A 15,509-nucleotide genomic window follows, 5' to 3' on the forward strand; every position below is an offset into this window, starting at 1 on the left:
TGCCCGAGGTAGGATTCGAACCTGTGACCGCAGGAGCAGTGCGGTTCCAGACTGAAGCGCCTAGAACTGCTCGGCCTCAGTCGCCGGCACAGTAGTGACGAATGTCACAAAGTTATCATCACCAAAGGGAGACCACAACCGCATGCTGTAACAGGTGTTATGGACGATTGCAGCAATTGCAGATGGCCTTGTTGCACCATGACTTGCTCACATTCATTGTCACTAAGTGTGATGGAGCAGTGGTAGTCATTGTCACAAGCACATTGATCGTCACTGAAGGCATATCATGACCTCCCAACATCTGTTCAGAACAATTGTAGCAGTCACAGTAGACAGACTATGTTCTCTCATAACTTGTTCATATGCGTTATCACCATGTGTGGATATGCAGTGGTGGTGAGTGCCGCATGGCAGACTTTCACCACGGGTAGATAGATCAAGTCGCCTGTTCAGATCAAGTTCAGCAGCCCCAGTAAAAATGTAATATTTTCCAAGGACTACTATAATTAGTGTCTTCGAGCAAAGAAGCGCTGCTGGGGCGACCCCTTGACTCGTATATTGGATTAGTGGAGTTTTCTTGTGTCGCCGTACTTTGGGTTCGTTGTAATTTCACTAAACACTTTCAGATGAAGTGACGAATTGTTCCTTTGATAAATCACGGCTATTTACCTTCTCCATCCCCGTCTAATAGAGCAAGAACTTCACCGGTAACTTGCCGATGATGGTTGATCTCAAATATTTTAATGGCAGATTACTAATACTGAAATAATTCCAACAGTATCGATAGCTAGAGATATTTTGACTCAAATATTGCAGTGTGTATCTGAGGGAAGAAAGTCGTAAGTAACACTCTGAAATAAATAGTAAAACAGGATTAGGATGCTTAAGAAAGTCTTAATTATATATGTGACAAATCAGAAATTACTTAAATTACTTAAATTAAAGTTATTACTTAAAAATTTAGTACTGAAACACTAGACAAGACATATTCGATTTAAAAATCTACTACGTTCAGTCTTATGACAGATGATGCAGCAGGTGTAATGAGACCAGATGACATAGATAATGCCTATCTTCTTTATGTACCGACACTTAAGAGACATCCTGAGTTGTCAGAGACGGTTTCTGGATGAAACACTCATTCAGAAACTTTTCCTCCAACAGTATTACTGTCCTCAATGAGTCTCTCCCTCTCTCTCTCTCTCTCTCTCTTTTAAATTGCAACTATACATATGGCGATAATGTGCTTGACATGCCAACTATGTAAGCAGCACAATATATCCGCTTGCTTCACCAATTTTTAATTGTTTTCTTTTCCTTCTATCACGTGGTGGTGACGCCCCTTGTATATTTCACTCCATTCTAAAAGACCAAATACAAATTTTCATCACACATAAAATATGACAGTATTTATATCTTCCTGAAAACTGTCAATAATTCGTGTGTAAATACAGCTTACAATTCTACTTGCGATTATGTGCTGCTACGACTACTACTACTACTACTACTACTATAGTGACTGAACTTGAGATCTACCCTCATCTTTTTAGCCATAGAGCTTGCACCTTACATCCTCAGTTATTTGTTGGATGCCTTTCCCTGCAGTTTGTACCCTCTACAGCTTCCTCTAGTACCATGAAAGTTGTTCCCTGAAGTCTTAACACATGGTACATCATCCTGTCCCTTCTTCTTGCCAGTGTTGTCAGTAAGTTCCTTTCCTCACCAATTCTGCGAGAACGTCCTCATTTCTTACATCAGTCCACCAAATTTCCAACAATCTACTGTCCATCACGTCTCATTCTCTTCGAACATCTCTATGATCTACCACCATCAAATTCTGCACTCCAGACGTGTTTCTCAGAAATTTCTTCCTCAGATTAAGTGCGATGTTTGGCACAAACAGTCCTCTCTTGGCAAGGAATGTCTTCTTTGAATGTACTGCTTTTCGTATCTCATTTTCCACGCCCATCTTTTTTTCCCAAACTATCAGAATTCATTAACTTCGTTTTCCTCGTGGTTCCAAATTTTGACGTTAAATTTACCGATGATATCATTTCTGCTGCTCTTCGTTACTTTCGCCTTCCTACGGTTTAGTCTCAGTCTACATTCCCTACTCAACAGACCATTCCATTCAACACGCCATGTGATTCTTCTTCACATTCACTGACCGTAGCTATGTCACTAACGAATTTTATCGATATCTTTTCACCCTGATTTTAATCCCACCCTAGATACTTTGATTTATTGACGATACTGCTTCTCAGATGTCTAGATTAAACAGTTAGAGCGGAACGCTACATTCTTGTCTCGTATCTTTTTAATCGGGGAACTTTTCTCTTGGCCTTCAGTCCATTTTATCGCCTCTTGGTTCTTGTACACATTGTATATTATCCATCTTCGTCTATAGCTTACTCCCGTTTTTCTCAGAATTTCCAACACCATGTGTATCGTATTTTCTGTTAACAAATCACATGAAAGAGTGTTAATTGTTCTTAAGCAACTTCAGATCTGCCCCTCTGATGCTCTTATCTAATCGCCGAATAAAAAGTTCTCAGGTTTCCATCCTCGTCAAGTGATTAAAATTACACGAGGTTTCGACCAAGCACTTCTTGGCCATTGTCAAGTGGTATGACTGCCAATCGGTTGCTGGCCGCTCATATACTCTCTCTGCCCGCTGTGACTCAGCGGGTGTTCGCAGCATCGCCATATAAGGGTATAAGTTGACCCGTCGTTCGATATGTTCGCTTCAACCGCGCGATCGCTGATCCCACGTCGTGCTGAGATGCAGGCGTCTCTATTTAGGGTGTTATCTGTGATTATTATTTCAGTGGCTTCTTTAATTAAGCAATCCCAGAAGCCTGTAGTGCGAGCCACGATTGACATTTCGTCAAATTTTATCCTGTGTCCGTTTTCTAAAATATGCTCAGCTAAAGCAGACTTCTCGGGATAGCGTACGCGATAAAACCTCTAGTGTTTCTTCCTGCGTTGTTACACAGTGCGTACTGTTTGTCCGACGTAAGACAGGCCACACTCGCTAGGTACCGTGTAGAACCCAGGTGTTCTGAGACCTGCTCCGTCTTTAACTAGTTTCAATAATTGACGGATTTTGTCTGAGGCTTAAAGATCGATCTGATTTTGTATCTCGATCTTGTCCGACACGGAGCCACAGAACGGCAAGAGAGAAAGTTCCTTTTCCTGCTCCTCGCCTGTGGTCTTAATGTGATTCTTGCTGGAAATCACTTCATTTATTTGATGAACATTATAGCCGTAGTTCCTGAAGACCTTGCGTAGGTTTCTCAGCTCATGGGGCAGGTTATAACCATCTGAGATTATTCTTGCACGATGCACCAATGTCTGTAAAACAGTGCGCTTCTGAGCCGGGTTACGATGGCTGAAAGCGTCCAAGTACAGATCGGTGTGGGTGGATTTTCTATATATGTTAGGGCCAAGGCATCCATTTCTTTTGCGGTGAACCAGGACCTCGAGGATGGTCAATGCATTGCTTTTTTCTATCTCCACAGTGAACTGGATGTTACTGTTAATTCTGTTGCGGTGTTTCTCTCGTCCGTGGGGCCAAATGACGAATCTGTCATCAAAGCGTCGAAAGAAAAAACTAGCCTTTAATGTCACCGTGTCTAACGCAATGTCCTCAAATTTCCTCACGGAGAGGTTTGCAAAAGCTGTAGATAACGGGCTATACATTGTAACGCCGTCCGTGTGATCGTAATCTTTGTCGTTCTATGGAAAATATGAGCGTGTCTAAACACATCGACCATGTCACTTACAAAGAACTGGGATGCTAGGTCCAAAGAGTCTTTGATGGACAAATTCCTAAACAGCACTACCACATCAAAACTCACCATAATGTCATCCTCACTAAGTCGAAGACGGTTAATTCGACTGATATGCTGAGTTCTTAATACGATGTTCGCAGTATCACACATGTGGAGCGAGCAGGTTGGCCAGGTAATCCTCCAGCTTGTATCTTAGTGAGCCAACGGCGTTGCCGCAGTGGTAACACCGGTTCCCGTCAGATCACCGAAGTTAAGCGCTGTCGGGCTGGGCTAGCATTTGGATGGGCGACCATCCTGTCTACCGAGCGCTGTTGGCAAGCGGGGTGCACTCAGCCCTTGTGAGGCAAACTGAGGAGCTACTTGATTGAGAAGTAGCGGCTGCGGCCTCGGAAACTGACATACGGCCGGGAGAGCGGTGTGCTGACCACATGCCCCTCCATATCCGCATCCATTGACGCCTGTTGTCCTAGGATGACACGGCGGTCGGTCGGTGCCTTTGGGCCTTCATGGCCTGTTCGGGAGGAGTTTAGTTTAGTTAGTTGTAGTAAGTGAATCAATGGTGGATATGATGATTCGGAATGGCTTCTCGTCTTTGTGGAATTCGGCAAAGCATAAGCAGTAGATGGTCTAGGTGCCTGTGGCAGAAAATTCTTGACCGCATTGTCTTCCACCGAGCAGCGCACGAGAAGTTCATATGCTTCCTTACTTTGTATTATTCGCTATGTTCGGTCGCGTGGGAGTTTCCGTTAAGTATCTTCGTCAGGTAGCGAGCATATCTTCGTATCATAGTCCCTTGTCAGCAGGTAGGACCACAATGCTTTCATCATTGTGTAGTGCTCGCGGGCCATTGCGCTCAGCCCTAGTCACGATGTGTGCTGGTAACTTTGCTTTCGTGAGAATACGACTCGTTTCAGCCATATTTCATCGGCAGTTTCATTAGGGAGCTGGCGGACTGGCTGTTGGATGCGGCTTAGTGCCTCACACAAAGGAATGTCTCACGACGAAGGTGCGAAATTAAGTCATTTCTTAAGTACCGATATTGCATCCGTGCCTCTATCTCTCGCCATAAAGTTGATGACGTTGAGTTCTTAGGATTTGTGGTGCACACTGTGTTGTTGCGATAGGCGGCCTAACTTTCCTTTCTGCTTCTCTGTAGTTCGTTTCTGTGATGACCTTTGTTGGAAAACCGTAGCTGCATCGACTTAATCCCCGTCCAAAGGTGTTTGCTTCTTCGATATTTGCAGATGCAAGGTGTGGTGTGCGTATTGTAAGACCTCCGGTACACACACCATCAGATTATTTGACTTGTCGCTCTAACGAAGTAGGCAAGTGTCAGCAATATGTCTCGTGGTCTTATCGTGGCGTGTTTATCTTCTGCCGTTAGGTCTGACGATAGAAATGCCACTTGCACGCTTAGAGTAGCAGATTGACGGTGACCAACTTTAAACAGAACTTGATTAATTTTCACACACATTTATTAAAATAATAACAACATAAAATTACTTAACTTGATTCTGGATGCTATTTACAATTGACAATCTGAAGTTCCTTTGGTCTTGGTACGTTAATCTTATTCTCACATATCTCTGATACTTGACAAAGTGTCTATACATTTCTCTTCATGCCTATGTACAGGAATATGATAATCTTATTAGGCGCAGACTGAAACTTGACTACAGACTAATGCAGACTAATGCAGACTGACTAATCGGAGGTCTGTACACTCGTTATAATAACTCGAGCGTTCAGGTATCACTGCGCGAGTGTGATCCGCGAGGAGAAAAGATTCTACGTCAGCAGCAATCTCATTGGCTGCGTTACATATTAATACGCGGATCGGCGGAAGCAGAATTTGGTCCGTCTTTATGGCAGCGACATCTCGTAGAGCGGAGACGGACGAGCGCGGCGCCTGCGCTGTTGTGCTTAGCGGGGCGCGCTCTGGTGGCAAAGTTGTGTACGCGCTGACTACGCGGAACTATGTACACAACACAAGGCCACAATAGTAACTCCATTTGTATCCAGCTCTTGCCTGCTGTTGTCTATTCTTTCCCGTAGTAGTGCAAAGTTGTCACGACGAAATATTTAATGTTACCGCCGCGAGACTCTGCACTCTTACGCAAACTAATCGTCATTTAACAGATCCTCAATTTTATTTTCAATTCTTCTCTATATTATCCGTGTTAGCAGCTTGGATGCATGAAACGTTAAGCTGATTGTGCGATGGTTCTCGCTTTTACCTGCTCTTGCTACCCCAGGGTACCTATAAATGGCAATAATGCGAGTCCCCACTAATAACATAGAATGCCAAACCCAGAACTCCCATGGATAGACTTATCTTCTTGTTGTCTGTTGTTAAGAGTTTGCATGTCCAGAACCCATTTTATGCCAGAGATGATCATGGCTTTACAAACCACAAAAAGATTTCGAATATTTTTGTTGTTGTTCAGTGCAAGTGCTAAACCGCGTTGCATCTGTTTTACCGTCCTACACTAGGGAAAAACAACAGTCATCTTATAAACATGCACATCTGTAGCCGTCAAAGCGTCTAGTTGCTACACCCATCAACAGTATGGCAAGCCTCTCACACAGCCGCTTCTGCCACCCAACTGCTATTTTTATTTTGGTGCCTTGTGACGTCATTCGCTTTGTGTCAAACAAACTCTACTTGAAAATTCCGATCTGTCTTGTTTCATATAATTTTAAGGTATGCCGATGACCAACTAAAGAAATAATTTAGTGCATCCAAATTACATTGGCAGTCCCTCACATTTCTGTGGTTCTGTTGGCATGCAAATAGTGTTTATACTGTACTGACTGACTCAGCTGAAAGGAAGGACTAAAAATATTTAAAACCTTAAGTCAATAGCATAATGTCAAAATTAATATCAAAATAAATGTTATCGTAATGCATACCATCCGTCCAAAAAGTTCCGAGACTGATTTTATTCCTGCCGTATGCAGCTTAATGTAACAACCGCAAACAATAATTGTGCTTTCGGTCTGCCAATTTCGACCAGGGAGTGCTCAGTAGTGGACGTGCGACTGTAGTGTGTCAACGTTGTTCTGTCATAAATCGCAGTAGAGCAACACTCAAGGCATTCTCCAGAATTTCCTGAAGCAGAGAAAACTGTGTGTAGACTTCGTCCCACACACCTAGACTCCTGAACAAAAACGTCTCGTGGACGCCTACCGCGGCAAAACGCGGACAGTTCTTTTCAGGAAAAAAATCATCACGGGTGAAGAGACTTGGTGTTATTAATACGAACCTACCAAAAAACTACAGAGGACATCAGTTCACAAAAAGGGTGAACGATTCTCCAATCTTCCACGAGCAACAAGGCCATTTGGGATCCGCGTGCAGCATGTGCTACAGTCACTCAGGGTGGAACAAGCACAACACCAAATCAGGGGTTTGACCGTCTGCCTCCCTGGTTACTGCGGAGGTCTTAATTTTAATTGGTACAGGAGAGCTTGCACTCCTTCCTCTGTTTTAATGCGTTATTTTATAACATTTTAAATGCGTACCACAACTCCATTGCTGTCTTTACGCCAGAGTGGCCGAGCGGTTCTAGGCGCTACAGTTTGGAACCGCGCGACCGCTACGGTCGCAGGTTCGAATCCTGCCTTGGGCATGGATGTGTGTGATGTCCTTAGGTTAGTTAGGTTTAAGTAGTTCTAAGTTCTAGGGGACTGATGACCTTACAAGTTAAGTCCCATAGTGCTCAGAGCCATTTGAACCATTTTGAGCTGTCTTTACGGGTGGGTCGACAAAGCAGGGGGACTCTGCTGGTTACTCTGTTGTTTTCCCTTATCGTGTCCTTAAAGTCCGACTGCCTCGAGATTTTACTAGCTACGACCCAAAATTATACGGGATCTTGCGGGGCAGTGGAGCAGGTGAGACGTTCTTCCCATGCTGAATTTCTTGTCCGTTCCGGTTCTCTGAGTGCCCTTCACTCTCTACTATGCTTGTACCCAGCAGATAAACTATTCCGGAATATCCAGGACGCCCTCCTCCAACTACAACGGCTGCGGAAGGAGGTGTCTTCCTGCTGGATACCAGGGCAAATGGGTACTACGTGGAACGAAAGGGCGGATCTGGCAGCCGAGGAGGGGTGTCGTGATCCACAGTTATTTCAGTGTGCCATCCCACCGCATGCTGTAGGCTCTTGCGCCGATGGGAGGATGAGTGATTGGAATTGACAGGCAATAAGTTTCGTCTACTATAGGTTACAACGCAACCGTCGAACATCTCCTTCCGGCTACGTCGACGAGGTAATCCTTAATCGTCTTCACATAGGCCATAGCCTTATGACACATGACCTCTTGCTCCGGCTAGACGTCTCTCCAATGTGTGGTACTTGTGCCGTGCAGATTACTGTAAGCCATAATGAGATTTTCACTCTGCAGCGGAGTGTGCGCTGATATGAAACTTCCTGGCAGCCTAAACCTGTGTGACGGAACGAGACTCGAACTCGGGACCTACGCCTCCCGCGGGCAAGTGCTCTACCAACTGAGCTACCCAAGCACGACTCACGACCCGCCCCCACAGCTTCATTTCTGCCAGTACCTTCCAAACTTCACAGAAGCTCTCCTGCGAGCCTTGCAGGACTAGCACTCATGGGAGAAAGGAGAGCTTCTGTGAAGATTGGAAGGAAGGAGACGAGGTACTGGCAGAATTGAAGCTGTGGCGGCGGGTCGTGACTCGTGCCTCGATAGCTCAGATGGTAGGGTGCTGTACGCCATATTTTATTATCCGACCTGAGGGCGGTGACAGATTTGCCAATAGATCTGCCCTCTATTTTAAGTGACGTTCAAACGAATGTGGTGAGAGTTTTAAGGTTCTGTGATCTGATCAACTTATTTCCTAACATTTTAGGGATTCTTTTTCTTAATTTGTTAACAGGGTGACTGACTCACGTAATTTTTTCGTAAGTGGTCCGCTAGTCGCAATGCCCTATGCCTGTTTTTAGCTTTTTCGTGGTTTTACTTCTGCTTTAATCCCATGTGTCGCACCTTTCACTCTTTCTTCGTTGTCTTAATGCGTGTAACATGAGTGACTGTGCGAGTGCATGCGAGTGAGGTGGGAGAGAGTGAATCCTTGTCATTTTACACGCTTCGCCTTCACTGTGCGACAACAATTTTAGTAATTTTCTCCAGATCCGTTTCATTTAGTTTGTGTAAGACCGCTGATGACCTCGATGTCAAACGCCCGTAAGCTCCAAGCACACACACACACACACACACACACACACTCACATACACACACACCGCTTCGGCGATATAAACGACATTCAAGCCAGCGTGACACGCGAGTCGAATAGCATCCCAAAGAAGGACTTTTGTGTCAGTTTCACATAGTTCTGTGAGCGTTCCGTGCGTTGTACTCAAACTGGGGTGGAATATCTGGAACACATGCAGCGTTCTCTTCTTTGTATTAATCCTGTCTCTAAATTGTTTTGGGCTGACAGCAGTATGTCATACAATTCTGTTTGATCAGAGGATTACGAAACTGAAACTGGATTTATATTTCAGTTAAGTCGTTGTTGATAGAACACCTCAATTTAAAAAACGTCTTTTAAGAAGAACTAATTATCAGAATCGAGGTATTTTGAACTCGTGCTTTGACTGAAATACATCAATTGCTTCAAAAGACTTTTCTAAAAAAAAAAAAAATGCCAAAATTACGAAGACTGTTTCTCTCATGTCAGGCTTTGCAATATTAGTTCAACCCTTTACGCCACTGCGAATAACAGGCGGTTCCGACTTCCAGTACATGTCAGTAAAGTTGAGGGTAATTTCGAAAAGAGAAACCAAGTATTGAAAAATTATGCCACATGAAGGAAGCTGATGAAGTAAATCAACTAAAAAGAACTATATACAAGGGGATGGATAATTTCCGTAGTGAACTACATAAAAAAAACACATTACGTAGAATTTTAGGCTACAGCTTACAAAGCAGTTTCCATCTGAAGCAATCACTCTGTAACAGGTCGAACTGTCGCAATTGATTTCGGAATTGTGAAAAGAGCGGCGAGTTCAATAGAATTATTTCGCATCCTGCAGTGTTCGGTTAGTATTCACCGTCATAAAAGTTGCACACTCCCTTTCATTCTTTTCTGGTCTTGTTCGCCACAACCTTCATAAGAAATGAAAACGGGGCGAAGCCGCGGTAGTATTTCATCAGAGAGATTTTCGTCTGAAAGCAATCTGCAAGTAGATAAAGATGTGCTTCTTCCGCCTGCTGTTTATTTATGCCTCCAACAAAATTTGTGGCGCCTTGCTCACTCTTCCGCAATCCCAGAGAGTGCCGCGCTGTATTCGCATAACACAGTCCGTGTGGGCGCTCGTACCTTTTTCCTGGTCGCGCGCTTCCATCTCTGTTAATTGCGTTTCAAGCGATTCTGATTCTCTCCCCGCTTTCGTTCGCGGACGAAGCAACTGCGAGGCTCCACTGGAACATCCACCCTTGCCTCGCAGTGGGTAGCATTCTAATGGAGGTCCTCGAAAGAATTAAACTAGCTCTTGGAAGTCTCTAGGCAGCAAAGCAAGCTAACCAAGAGCCCATAAAATGTTATACGGTAGCGGCTACCTGGCTTCTTCTGACATTTCCGCCAACTTTGCCCGAGAGACATTTATATTGCAAGGCACCCTTACATACGATGCCGCTGGACCATACGCCGTCGTGTTGCGAAACAGCCTAACGGAGTGATGTTAGTAATATTCTGATTACCTATCTTATGTTTATTGAGTCCCATACACAGAATAATAGAAAAGAAAACTGACGATCTGTTAGAGGACGATCACTTTGGCTTTAGGAAAGGTATATATATGAGAGAGGCAATCGTAACATTGTGCTTGATGACAGAAACAAGAACGACGAAAAACAAACCACATTCATAGGATTTGTCGACATGGAAATAGTGTTCGACAAATGGTGCAAGATTTTCGAAATTCTGAGAGAAATAGGAGTGAGCTACAGGGAAAGACGGGTAGTACACAATATCTTCAAGAACAAAGAGGGAGTAATATGACTGCAATACCAAGAGCAAAGTGCTTGAATTAAAATGGGAGTACGGAACGTAGTCTTTTAGCCCTACTTTTCAGTCTACACAGCGAAGAAGCATCGAGGGAAATAAAAGAAAGGTCCAAGAATTGGTTTAAAATTCAGGCTGAAGAGATATGAATGATAAGATTCCATGATGACATTGCTATTCTCGGTGACATTGAAGAATTACATTATCTGTTGAATGGAATAAACAGTCAAACGACTAAAGAATATGATTGGAGAGTAAACAGAAGAAAGACGAAAGTAATGAGAAGTAGCAGAAGTGAGGATAGCGAGAAACTTAAAATACAAATCGGTGATCACGAAAAAGGCGAAGTTAAGGAATTCTTGTAACTTGCAAGCAAAATAACCCATGATAGGCGAAGGAGGAGGGCGTGAAAAGCAGACCAGCACAGGCGCAAAGGCCATTCCTGGTGAATAGAAGTGTGCTAGTATCAAACATAGGCCTTAATTTGAGGAATAAAATTCTGGGAATGTACTTTGGAGCACAATAGTGTATGGTAATGAACAATTAACAGTGGTGGAAACAATCGAAGCATATTTGAGATGTGGTGCTATAGAAGAATGTTGAGAATTAAGTTGATTGATAACGTACAAAATGGAGAGGTTGTCTGCAGAATTGTCGAAGAGAGGAACATACGGAAAACACTGACAAGAAGAAGGGAGAAGATGACAGAACATGTATTAAGACACCAGGGAATAAATTTCGTGGTAAAACTAGAGCGTGAAAACTGTTAAGGAAGACAGAGATTGGAATGTATATTATACACTCCTGGAAATGGAAAAAAGAACACATTGACACCGGTGTGTCAGACCCACCATACTTGCTCCGGACACTGCGAGAGGGCTGTACAAGCAATGATCACACGCACGGCACAGCGGACACACCAGGAACCGCGGTGTTGGCCGTCGAATGGCGCTAGCTGCGCAGCATTTGTGCACCGCCGCCGCCAGTGTCAGCCAGTTTGCCGTGGCATACGGAGCTCCATCGCAGTCTTTAACACTGGTAGCATGCCGCGACAGCGTGGACGTGAACCGTATGTGCAGTTGACGGACTTTGAGCGAGGGCGTATAGTGGGCATGCGGGAGGCCGGGTGGACGTACCACCGAATTGCTCAACACGTGGGGCGTGAGGTCTCCACAGCACATCGATGATGTCGCCAGTGGTCGGCGGAAGGTGCACGTGCCCGTCGACCTGGGACCGGACCGCAGCGACGCACGGATGCACGCCAAGACCGTAGGATCCTACGCAGTGCCGTAGGGGACCGCACCGCCACTTCCCAGCAAATTAGGGACACTGTTGCTCCTGGGGTATCGGCGAGGACCATTCGCAACCGTCTCCATGAAGCTGGGCTACGGTCCCGCACACCGTTAGGCCGTCTTCCGCTCACGCCCCAACATCGTGCAGCCCGCCTCCAGTGGTGTCGCGACAGGCGTGAATGGAGGGACGAATGGAGACGTGTCGTCTTCAGCGATGAGAGTCGCTTCTGCCTTGGTGCCAATGATGGTCCTATGCGTGTTTGGCGCCGTGCAGGTGAGCGCCACAATCAGGACTGCATACGACCGAGGCACACAGGGCCAACACCCGGCATCATGGTGTGGGGAGCGATCTCCTACACTGGCCGTACACCACTGGTGATCGTCGAGGGGACACTGAATAGTACATGGTACATCCAAACCGTCATCGAACCCATCGTTCTACCATTCCTAGACCGGCAAGGGAACTTGCTGTTCCAACAGGACAATGCACGTCCGCATGTATCCCGTGCCACCCAACGTGCTCTAGAAGGTGTAAGTCAACTACCCTGGCCAGCAAGATCTCCGGATCTGTCCCCCATTGAGCATGTTTGGGACTGGATGAAGCGTCGTCTCACGCGGTCTGCACGTCCAGCACGAACGCTGGTCCAACTGAGGCGCCAGGTGGAAATGGCATGGCAAGCCGTTCCACAGGACTACATCCAGCATCTCTACGATCGTCTCCATGGGAGAATAGCAGCCTGCATTGCTGCGAAAGGTGGATATACACTGTACTAGTGCCGACATTGTGCATGCTCTGTTGCCTGTGTCTATGTGCCTGTGGTTCTGTCAGTGTGATCATGTGATGTATCTGACCCCAGGAATGTGTCAATTAAGTTTCCCCTTCCTGGGACAATGAATTCACGGTGTTCTTATTTCAATTTCCAGGAGTGTATATAGCAAATAACAGACGACGTAAGTTGGAAGTGTGATTTTGAGATGGAGAGGATGCTACGGCAGAGAAATTCGTGGCGGACCACATCAGACCAGTCAGAAACTTGTTGATTTAAAAAAAATACTCGAAAAATGTTGTACAAAGGTTCTGGAGATTCCAAATCCCACTAGAGGAGAGCATGCCGTGGCAGTTGGCACTGAATACAAGATTAAAGAAATGTCCGGCACTGACAGAAGAGAAAAAAACCTCGAATTTCAAGCAATATTTGCAATGAAATGATTACAAATAGATTGATACAGCTGATGAGGGAGCAGCATGTTATTGCCACGACGTTGGCAGAGGAAAAACTGGAACACAAGCTTCCAAAATGTATCAACAAATATGGCGAGTGTGTGCGAAAGAAAAAAAAAATGTTCTCAAATTTCATCAGCCTAGTACGACATATAGGCTTCAGATAGATATAACATCTTTGTGCCTTTCGTTGGCATTTCTCTTATCGTCGTTGTAGTATTTAGCCCTTTTCTCAAACGAAGCTGTGATGGAAGTGGTATGTCGAGCCTAAATAGCTCAGTCAGTAAGAACATTGTCCGCTAAAGGACTCTTAAACATGATTTGGGGAATATCATAAGGAGCGAAGTCTGGTAAATCTGGCGGGTGAGAAACAACTGTCATCTTGTTTTTAGTCAAAAAATTCCTGACTAATTTAGACACTATGCGGTCTTGCATCGTCATGGCGGAGTACCCACTCCTCCAGACGTCTTCACCTCATGTCCACCTTAGGACATTCCGATAGAAATAAAAGTACTGATCGTCTCATCGGGATCGACGATCTCCTTGTGAAATATCACGTCAGACTTTTGCGACTGATATAACCATTTAAAAAATTGGCGTACATCGAGTGTTGATAACCATTCCGACTGGCAGTCAACTGGCATCACCCAAGAAAATATTCCGAAAGTGAGGGACCTGATTCTGTAAGCTCGTAGGCAAACCATCAATGACCTCTGCAACGATTTGGGAATAAGTCAGGGTACACGTGAACGCAATCTATCCAAAGAATAAACATGAGAAGGGTTGTGCCGTAGTTCATACCGTGACTGCTTCAAGACAATCAAAGCAACATCACGAGAACTTAAACAACTGCTCCAGGACTAAAGACACATTTTTTCAAAGGTTGTTACTGGTGGCGAAGTTGGACTTAGGGCAACGATGCTGAAACGAAGCATAAATAATCACAATGTTTTTCCCAGAGCCTTGCAGAAGTCATGAATGGCTCGTCTACGATCTTGCAGAATTACGTCCCCCAATTTCGGAAGATTTTCTGGTGTGATGCCCGTTGAAGGCCGACGGAATGTTCATCATCATCATCAGTCTGTGAAAGCCAGTTTTTTAAATGCTCATAATAGTGGTAAAAGATTGTGTCACAACCAAATCGTCGTCTCCAAAATCTTGTTTCAACATTTATTGCAATTTCACAATAGTTTTCCCAAGTTTGATACAAAACTTTAGATAAACACGCTGCTCTTTCAGGTCAGCCATCGCACAACTGCCAACTCGGAGCGACGACAGTGGAGTGACGTTCACCAACAACTGTCCACACCACTCAGCTCGTAATTAGCTGCCGCACTGGTTAAAGAGGGATTTACATGGAGACAACCGGTGAGATTTCTGTGCATCAAACAAAACTGCGCCTTTCTGTGCACGCGATAAAGCGCCAGAAACCTCGTCTATCTATCTTAAATCATTTATATCGTTCTATTCTATAAAACGACTTTGCTTTATATCTCGTTTGATACAATAGTTAACAGGATTAATCATGAAACAAAACTACTGCCCCTATGCCCATTATAAAATGCTCTTTACACAACTTCCCGTCAGCTCTAACTGACATATTCAGAGCAATGTAACTACACAATTATACACTGAAGCGCCAAAGTAACTGGTACAGGCATGCATATTCAAATACAGAGATACGTGAAGAAGCAGAATACGGCGCTGCGGTCGGCAACGTCTATACAGGGTATTACAAAAAGGTACGGCCAGACTTTCAGGAAAAAATCCTCACACACAAAGAAAGAAAATACGTTATGTGGACATGTGTCCGGAAACGCTTACTTTCCATGTCAGAGCTCATTTTATTACTTCTCTTCAAATCACATTAATCATGGAATGGAAACACACAGCAACAAAACGTACCAGCGTGACTTCAAACACTTTGTTACAGGAAATGTTCAAAATGTCCTCCGTTAGCAAGGATACATGCATCCACCCTCCGTCGTACGGAATCCCTGATGCGCTGATGCAGCCCTGGAGAATGGCGTATTGTATCACAGCCGTCCACAATACGAGCACGAAGAGTCTCTACATTTGGTACCGGGGTTGCGTAGACAAGAGCTTTCAAATGCCCCCGTAAATGAAAGTCAAGAGGGTTGAGGTCAGGAGAGCGTGGAGGCCATGG

The 15,509-nt window shown here is 44.7% G+C and overlaps 1 protein-coding gene and 1 pseudogene across 1 annotated transcript in view; one reads left to right on the forward strand and one right to left on the reverse strand.

The window, feature by feature from the left end:
- The window catches only part of LOC126101282 (uncharacterized), a 682,242-nt gene that overhangs the window by 379,129 nt on the left and 287,604 nt on the right, over positions 1–15,509 (reverse strand). The window lies entirely within an intron of this gene.
- On the forward strand, positions 3,994–4,111 carry LOC126102180 (5S ribosomal RNA; annotated as a pseudogene).

Source organism: Schistocerca cancellata, chromosome 9 (genome assembly GCF_023864275.1).
Source record: "Schistocerca cancellata isolate TAMUIC-IGC-003103 chromosome 9, iqSchCanc2.1, whole genome shotgun sequence".
Lineage (NCBI taxonomy): Eukaryota > Metazoa > Arthropoda > Insecta > Orthoptera > Acrididae > Schistocerca > Schistocerca cancellata.